At 43.8% G+C, this 9,087-nt stretch overlaps 1 long non-coding RNA gene across 1 annotated transcript; it reads right to left on the bottom strand.

Moving 5' to 3' along the window:
• Positions 1-6,522: 6,522 nt before the first annotated feature.
• LOC113608661 (uncharacterized) lies at positions 6,523-8,033 on the bottom strand. Its single transcript, XR_003428377.1, has 2 exons — positions 7,920-8,033; positions 6,523-6,553 (listed from the first exon to the last, which is right to left on the bottom strand). It is a non-coding gene; the product is annotated as an uncharacterized LOC113608661 (long non-coding RNA).
• Positions 8,034-9,087: the final 1,054 nt, after the last annotated feature.

Here is a 9,087-nt window from a genome sequence, read left to right as displayed (position 1 = left end):
ACTGTATGACAAAGAGGAAATTTTAATGACACCTAGAATTGCTAGCACCATAAAGACCTTAGAAGTGATAAGGCAGTATATTTCAAAACTATAGGATGAAGGGAAGCACTTATCAAGCATTTATTTTATGGCAGGTACTGGAATACCTCATTTTATCATTTTAGCGAACCTGTGAGAGTGACGTATTTTTCCCTTTTGTGTGTAAGTAAACTGAAAGTCAGTGAAGTCAAACCCATTGCTTGGGCCATGCCAGTAACCAGTGAAAAAGGTAGGACCCTTCAACAACAGGGATTTGAACTGTGTGGGTCCACTTATAGGGGAACTTGTTTCAATAGTAAATACTACAGTACTACACAATCTGACATTGGTTGAATCCGGGTTGCAGAACTACAGATACAGAGGAACGTGGTTACAAAGGGCTGAGTATAAATTATACACAGATTTTTGACTGAGGAGGGTGGGTGCCCCTAACCACCATCTACCCTGCGGTGTTCAAGGGTTACCTGCGTTTGATAACAAAGTCTGTGCTTTTTTACAGTACCACACTAGCTCTCATTAAAATATAACCTACCAGTTCCACCCGCAAGAACCTATTCTCAAAGAAAGAAATCTAGTGGATAAATGCAAATGCACAAAAATATTTATTATAGCATGTATTGATAGTAGCAAAGGTATTGTATAAAAACCTAAGTCCCCAACATTAGGGAGTAATTTACTAACACCCCTGATAATGCAGGCAACAGAAAAATTAACAACCATGGCTTCTCAAGGAATTCCCTGCTATAGCTCTTGCTGGGTAACCAAAAAACAGTTCTTTAGTGAATGAAGACAATCCACAAGGATGACAAATGACGCAGTAGTTGATTAAAGTGACTTTTTGTGGGACCACAGAGGCAAATGCTCTAAGGGATTCATTCATGCATTTGTTCAGGAGGCACTAATGAACACCTGTATGCACCAGACCTGCACCTGTATGCACCACGAAATAAAAAACAAATAAGACATGCACAGCGCCCTTGGGGAGCTGGCAGATTACCACGTGCAACAGATACGTAATGCAGAAAAATCAATTCACACACTGTGGGTGAGTGAGGCAAGCGTGCCTCACAAACAAATGTAGCTCTTGTACTTTCCATAACTGATCTCAGCTTGCATTTTGGTAATGGCAGGAGAGTGAAGGAAGGTGAAATTAAACTTGACAATGAAAGGTAAAGTAGCCTGTTCTAGTTTAATAGTCTCTCTTAGGGGAACTTAATCCTCTACAGGCAAATACTTAGTTATCCAAAGTTCACACTTCTTTGTTTCATCCTTTCCTCAAGGGTCTCCCATCCATCTCCCCCTTCCCAGGAAGACAACAGGGTGCAGGGAGCATTTACCTGCTTGTGGGGAGGAGTGGTCTTCATAGTTGCTGAATCATAATCTCCCTAATTGATCCCCATTTGCTTCTCTCTCCCTTAACAAAGGCCCATCCTTGGAGTGGTCGTCTGTTTCCTTGGTTCTAGCAAGGCTTGGGTGCAGCTTCTCAGGGACCTTAGCCATCAGTTGCTGCTGACATGGCCCTCCTTGTCCTTAGCTTGTACTGTAAATACCTGTACCTTTAAATGGCAATGTGGTAGAGAGGCTGAAAGCATGGGACAGCCTGAGGTTGAGTCCCAACCCTGCCACTTACTAGCTCTGTGATTCTAGGCAAGTTACTTAACTTCTGTATGCCTTGATTCCTTCATCCGTAAAACGGGGACAAGAAAAAACATTGTCTACCTTGTTGGGCGGTCAGCACTGCCTGGTAAACTTGTGGGGTGTGGTGGAGAGGATTTGGGTCCCTTCCATGCCACCTGGCAAGCTAAGAGAGATGGCTTCCTTCTGAAGTTTTCAGTGGAAAGTGAGGCACGTGATAAACACCCCCCCCCACACACACACACACACACACAGATCCTCTCTCTGAGCTTCCCTCTCTACTTCTCTGTAATTTCTATCCCTCCTGATGCCTCTTCTCAACCCAGATCTTTATCCTAAGAGGGTAAGTAGGACTTTTAAACCTGACCACTTGCCTCTGTCTACCCTCTACTTACACCCATAATTCCTCTTTTCTAGCAAAAGGCTTTCTTGTTCTGTTTAGTGGGAACTTAACATAAATCGCATACTAAGTTCTCTCTGTCTAAGGCTTAAAGTAGAACTTTGTAATGAGACCTCCCTGCTTTGCTCTTGATATGTAAGGGGAATTCTTAGAATATAGAAATTCCTTTTTTCTTCCAGTTAGGCTGATGTCACAACTCAGGAGACTCAAGAAAGTCAGCTCTGAGATTCAGAGCTGACCAGTCACCTCTTTATTTTGGTGTTTTATATCCTCTCTGTGAAGCGGTGAGTGCTATACACAGCCCTCTTTATTTCTCTGCGATTTCTACCCCTCCTTGATTCCTATCCTCAACCCAAGGAAAAGCCCCAGTAAAACAAGGTTTATGGGAGAAAACAATGCTAGAAAAATTTTCAAAACATCTACACTATCTACAAAGAGCAGGAGCTCTAATTTCTTGAACACTTGGTATGTGTCAGACACTGTGCTGGCTCATTTATTTGTTTGTTTGTTTATTTATTTATGGCTGAGTTGGGTCTTCGTTGCTGCACGTGGACTTTCTCCAGTTGTGCCGAGCAAGGGCTACACTTGGTTGCAGTGCACGGGCTGCTCATTGCGGAGCATGGGGTCTAAGCATGCAAGCTTCAGTAGTTGTGGCTCGTGGGCTGTAGAACACAGGCTCAGTAGTTGTGGCACACGGGCTTAGTTGCTCTGCAGCATGTGGGATCTTCCCAGACCAGGGCTCGAACCCGTGTCCCCTGCACTGGCAGGTGGATTCTTAACCACTGTGCCACCAGGGAAGCCCTGGACTCTTTTCATATATTCTTTCAATTAATCATCACAAACATTATAATCATCCCCAACTTACAGATAAATAAACTGAGTCTTAAAGATATTAAATACTTGTTGAATGACACACAGCAAATAATGAGCAAAGATGTCTGACATCACAATCACTGTGCTGTTTTGCTTCATAGATAAGCAATGAGATGGAGTAAGAGTGATGTGGTGAGCCTACATGGTCCAGGGCTTGGCTGCTAGCTCGTGTCAGGGCTTCACGGAAAGGGGGATACAATTCTGGATAATATGAAAGAAGAATTTGGATCTTTTGGGAGAATCCAAAAGGGAGAGGATAGGGAAGGATAAATGGTTAAGATGACTGAATGCTCTTCGCTGTGACCACATCCCCAGCTCTCCCCCGAATCATCAGGGAAGGTCATGAACATCAATGAAATTCTTGGTGCTCTTCAAGGCTTTATAGAAACATTAAAAACTGTTTAGTTCTGCACCCAGGTGGGTGTGGGGATAAAATAGGAGTCAGGTTGCTATGGAGGAGGAGGGGAAGTAGAAAGAATTACGTCCAAGGGAGTTTGATGAAACCTGGGGGAGGATTACTTTGAGCTTTCTCCAGCCTCTGAATGTGTCTTCTTTAAAACGGCCTTTTATAGTCTCAGCTAAGGTAGCAGCTCACAGACCTTTCAGAGCTGGGGTCAGGCCCTTGTACCTTCACTCCCAGTGTTTAATTTGAGGGAACTTATGCCCCCTGTAATAGGAATTTTAGGGTCGGCAGAATTCGAGGTTTACGTCTTTGTGGGGTTGTGCTTCGACCAGGGGACTTAAGTGTTACACTGAACCTAAAGCTACTGCCAAGGGTTATTTTGGGCTCCTCATGTAGGTGGACCAACAGGCCAATAATCAGTTGTTGTACTGGTGTTAATTGACCTTGATCATCACAGAAGGGAACAGCTGCTGTTACAAAATATCAATTAAAGCCTCAGCAAAGGCTGAAGCTATGGGGACTGTAATTCATTTCACTCATCTTCCCATTTATAAGTCCACTTAGAGACCATGGCCTTCAACTACCTTGAGCCATCAGTATCAGAGCTGCTCAGTGTGGGGCAGGGGTACTCTGAGCAAAGCCAGGACTGGGGGACTGTAACAGGCAATGTCCCACCATGTCTCCTTGGCACTCATCTGGCCCCACAGCTACAGGACAGTGGCCTTCCACACTGACAGCTTCCCAGCCCAAATGTCTGTCTCTCTGCCCCTTGACCTGAGACCTTTGCCTGGCGCCATGGGTATTTGCTTAGCCTGCACACAGGAGAGTTCAAACGTGCTGGGATTTAAACCCCAGAGCAAATATCAACAATAAAGGACAGCAGCCGTTGGATAAATAGCCCAGCCGCCCTGTCCTGCAGTAGAAGTACATTGAGGTGCATTCTTTTTTTTTTTTGCGGTACGCGGGCCTCTCACCGCTGCGGCCCCTCCCGTTGCGGAGCACAGGCTCCGGACGCGCAGGCTCAGCGGCCACGGCTCACGGGCCCAGCCGCTCCGCGGCATGTGGGATCCCCCCGGACCGGGGCACGAACCCGCGTCCCCTGCATCGGCAGGCGGACTCCCAACCACTGCGCCACCAGGGAAGCCCAGAGGTGCATTCTTCACAGCTCCTCAGCGATCTTGAGCCCCAAGTCAGTGATGTGACTATAAACACATGCTTGATTGTCGTTTATCCTAAGCTCTTCTACTCTGCTCATTCCTTCATTGGTGCTTCCTGAGATCACCTCCCAAATAAACTACTTACCCCCAGTCCTTGTCTCGGGAATCCAAACTAGGGCAGTGTGCCATGACAAAGGGTTCTCTTGTCAAAAGCTCCTCTTGGGCTTCCCTGGTGGCGTAGTGGTTGAGAGTCCGCCTGCCGATGCAGGGGACACGGGTTCATGCCCCGGTCCAGGAAGATCCTACGTGCCGCGGAGCGGCTGGGCCCGTGAGCCATGGCCGCTGAGCCTGCGCGTCCGGAGCCTGTGCTCCGCAACGGCAGGGCCCACGGTGGTGAGAGGCCCGCGTACCGCAAAAAAAAAAAAAAAAAAGCTCCTCTTGATGACTTAGAATTCATTTTAGCACCTTAATAGCTCTGAAATTTGTATTGTAATAAAAAACAAAAAATAAGGCAAAATTCTTTACACTGCATTTACCACTGTATTTCTCTAGCATATTTGTGTATGGTTGAAAGAATGGACTTTGGAATCAAACCAACCTGGTTTAATGACGGCTCCATTATTTACTTTGGAGTCACTCACCTCTCCTAAGCCTTTGGATCCCAAACTCTAAAATTGAGGTAATAAAGTAACTGCCTAAATGGATTATTGTTAAGGTAAAAATAAATGCCTGGTACATAGTAAGAAAGTGATAAAACGTAGATGTTACCGCAGTTACGTGACTATAGCATCTTTTTTAGTAACAGCCATTAACATCTGGAACACAAGTATTTTTTGGAGCTTTTTGTATGTATTTCTCTAGGGAAAATCAACCTCTCATCTTGTGCTTAGAATATTAAATCATGATTCTATGTGGTGACTTTTCTTCTACGAAAGTTTTAAAGGCATTTGTAGAACTCAAAAGAAAAAAAGCATTTGTATCAGTTAATTCCTGCAAAGGAGAAGCCTGTGTTGAACATGTAAGCTTGGCGTGGAATATAAGCCTTGGAAGCTTCTTTGAGGATTCTCATTTTGTCCACGTTTCCAAACTTCTTTGTTCAGTGAAAAAGGTGTTTCAGGAGAAAGCACTGTGTTTTTTTTAATTTAATTTTTATTTTATATTACACTATAGTTGATTAACAATGTATTGGTTTCAGGTGTACAGCAAAGTGATTCAGTTATACACATACATATAACCATTCTTTTTCAGATTCTTTTCCCATATAGGCTATTACAGAATATTGAGTATACTTCCCTGTGCTATACAGTAGGTCCTTATTGATTATCTATTTTATATATAGTAGTGTCTGTATGTTAATCCCAAACTCCTAATTTGAAAGTTTTGTGTTTTAACGTGTAGAAGTTGTCTACACCGGGTCTGCCAGTCCTAACTCATGCTGTGATGACTCACCGCCCAGGTTGAGGAAAAGATCGGGCTGCTCTGTTACCAAAACATAGGGCCACAAACAGTGCTTTCCTCGTGGATGACCTGTGAAAAGAAAAACTACAGAAGACAGGCTGCCTTGGGCTTAACATCACCCCATTCTTCGTTCATTTCCTAAAGCAGCCCTAAGATTACACAGCTATAAATTCTGAAAAGTTTTCTAATCTCAGAACAAAAACCTGTCAAGTAAAAGAACATGAACAACTAGGCATGTTTTATACACAAATCCCTTAGTACCAAACAGGCTGAATTGAGACAACTCCAGTGGAAGCCTAAAGGCAGGCTGTCTGCTTGAAATGACTTTCCCGTAACAACTCACCTTTGCCGTGGGACAAGGACAGTGCCAATCTACGCAAGTGTGAAAGTCGCGGCTCTTCCAATGATTCTCAGAGAATCCCACCAGGACAATTAGGCTAGGAATTAGCCAGTTAGAGCCAGAAGCTTATTGTTAATCTGCTCAGTCAGGAGGTGCAGAAGTAGCATTCTGAGCTGAGGAACTTCAATGCAGCATTTCTCTCTTTTCTTTTTGTTTATTTTAACATGGCATAGTTTCCCTTGAGGTACCTGTGTTTGCGGCACATGTGGATAGAAAAAGACAAATCATTTGACTCGGTTTCAACTTAACTGGTGATGTTTCCAGATGTTGAATTTACCCTTTAGTGTGTTCACCTGGTACTAAGTCCCTGATGCCTCTGTGTTTCTGAGCCTTATAGAAGTTATTGATACATCTGGGGAGGGAGGTGTGCAGAGGGGATGGAAGAAGGCATGGCTGACTGCTTAAAACTATTCTGGTAGTAATTTTCATTCATACCAGAGCTCCTCTTTGGAGTGAGGGCTATTCCACTGTGGCGTTGGGATGCCCTGATCCCACAGCCAGGGCTGCCCCTGGTGGGGCTGTGCAGCTGTGTCCTGCACGAGGGCACCCAGCCCAGATTGCTCCTGGTGGGAGGCTGCATCTGTTCTTTTCCTGAGTTGTAACAGCCCTACTGGGAAGATCCCTCCAGAGTGAGGGCCGGGAGGCTGATGTACAAAAGCGGTTTGTGTTTGTTTGGTGTCAGCCGGGAATTCATTTTATCACACTGATATCTCTAGTCTTGAGACCCAATTTCTGACCTGCTAGACATCTTCAGAAGAGGAAATTATTCCAATGGTAAATTCTGTCAACATGAAATTAATCATGGCAAATGCCGGCCTCCTATACACGCTTCAGTTTATTAACCTTCTACATCTGCACTGAAACCAGTTTTTCTCTTTGTTGTTGTTACTAAAAAAGGGTTAGGTACTGAGATGTTGCTTGACCAGGAATTGAGTGAGGTGTAATTTGAAAATATGAATTTTCACAGAAGCATTTCAATTTAAAAATAGCCGCTGAAGAGAAAGCATAGAACAGGGAAACAGAGGATTCGCACGTGAAACTTGGTTTCAAAGTCTCACTCAGCAATTTACTTTTAATGATTAAGTTCAGAGTTTCCAAGTGAGTACCCTCTTGAAAGTAACTTATTCAAAACCAGTTGATACTAGCAGGTTAGTTCCCTTGAATCTTTGTACGGGAAAAACTAGCTGAGCAAACCATTATACAACTGTCTATTATGATTATTTGATGACTTACTATCACTAAGGCAATCTTAAGCCATTTAAATCAACAGGATTCCATTTCTTCACCAGAGAACTATCTTTAAACACACAGACACACAGACACACACACACACACACACACACACACACACTTCTGAGTTTTCCTTTATTTCTGCAGCTGGAGAGAGTACGTTGTTAAAATTTACAGCAAAACCCAGAATAGTACAAGTGGAACATCATTAGTGGGACAGAATCTGAACCTCTTTTGATTTTCCTTTTTGGCTTTCTCTTTCCCACACTTCAGGTGTGTTATACTCATGTCTGCCACACCCCGAAAACACACCCAGATACTTACCAGAATTGAGAAATCCAGGAACAATGCACTGGAAGAATGACAGGGCAAGCCAAGCTCACTGAAGAATAATCTCCAAAGGCCAAGGGCTCTGATCATCCAGCAGTGGGTCCCAAGCCCGGTCTGTCTTCAGGAATTTTAAAATCTGAAACCACTCTACAGAGATAAGATAAAGCCATCTTTTGCCCCCCAAGAAACCTGTTTTTAAAGCTCTGTTGCAAAAATAACTGTTGCAGAAAGATCAAGGAAAAGAGAAGAGATTTCAAAAGAGAGAGCTGGCGCTGAATCTCTTCACCCCAGCGTCCTAGCAACCTGCTCCTGCCCGTGGCAGAACCATTGGCCACAGTTTCAATTACATCCTTACTGCATAATTGTAGAAATATTCTCGTTCAAAGTCATCGCTTTTTCAGACCAATTTAGATGTCAAAATTGTTTGAATTCCTATCATGGTTTTACTGGTAATACTTTGTAAATTTATTTATTTTATTTTTGGCTGCATTTGGTCTTTGTTGCCGCGCACGGGCTTTTCTCTAGTTGTGGCGAGCAGGAGTTACTCTTCATTGCGGTGCGCTGGAAGGGAATGAAGTCTTAGGACTATTAAAAACGTTTATTTGTATCTTCTACCTAAATTAAATCAAGGAGTTGGAGTTTACATAATTGCCTCTAAGGAAACAATGTCTTCCCCAAATGGGACAAGCTTCACTCACGTCATTCTATTTTATTTGAAAGTTTGTGGACTGAAGGTGGAGGGTTAAGTAATTAATAGATTTGTGATTTAAAACATTTTTATGGTTAAAAAATTATATATTTTTATATATATTTTAATCTATATTTCAGATTAAACATTTGTACAAAAATTTAAGGTAGGGCTTCCCTGGTGGTGCAGTGGTTAAGAATCTGCCTGCCAATGCAGGGGACGTGGGTTCGAGCCCTGGTCCAGGAAGATCCCACATGCCACGGAGCAACTAAGCCCATGCGCCATAACTACTGAGCCTGCGCTCTAGAGCCCGTGAGCCACAACTACTGAAGCCCGTGCACCTAGAGCCCGTGCTCTGCAACGAGAAGCCACTGCAATGAGAAGCCCACATACCGCAACGAAGAGTAGCCCCCCTCGCCGCAACTAGAGAAAGCCCGCATGCAGCAACAAAGACCCAACGCAACCAAAAATAAA

The sequence above is a fragment of the Aethalodelphis obliquidens genome, unplaced genomic scaffold (assembly GCF_003676395.1).
Source record: "Aethalodelphis obliquidens isolate GAN/ISIS:26980383/991018 unplaced genomic scaffold, ASM367639v1 scaffold3, whole genome shotgun sequence".
Lineage (NCBI taxonomy): Eukaryota > Metazoa > Chordata > Mammalia > Artiodactyla > Delphinidae > Aethalodelphis > Aethalodelphis obliquidens.
This window is presented reverse-complemented; position numbering and strand designations above follow the sequence as displayed.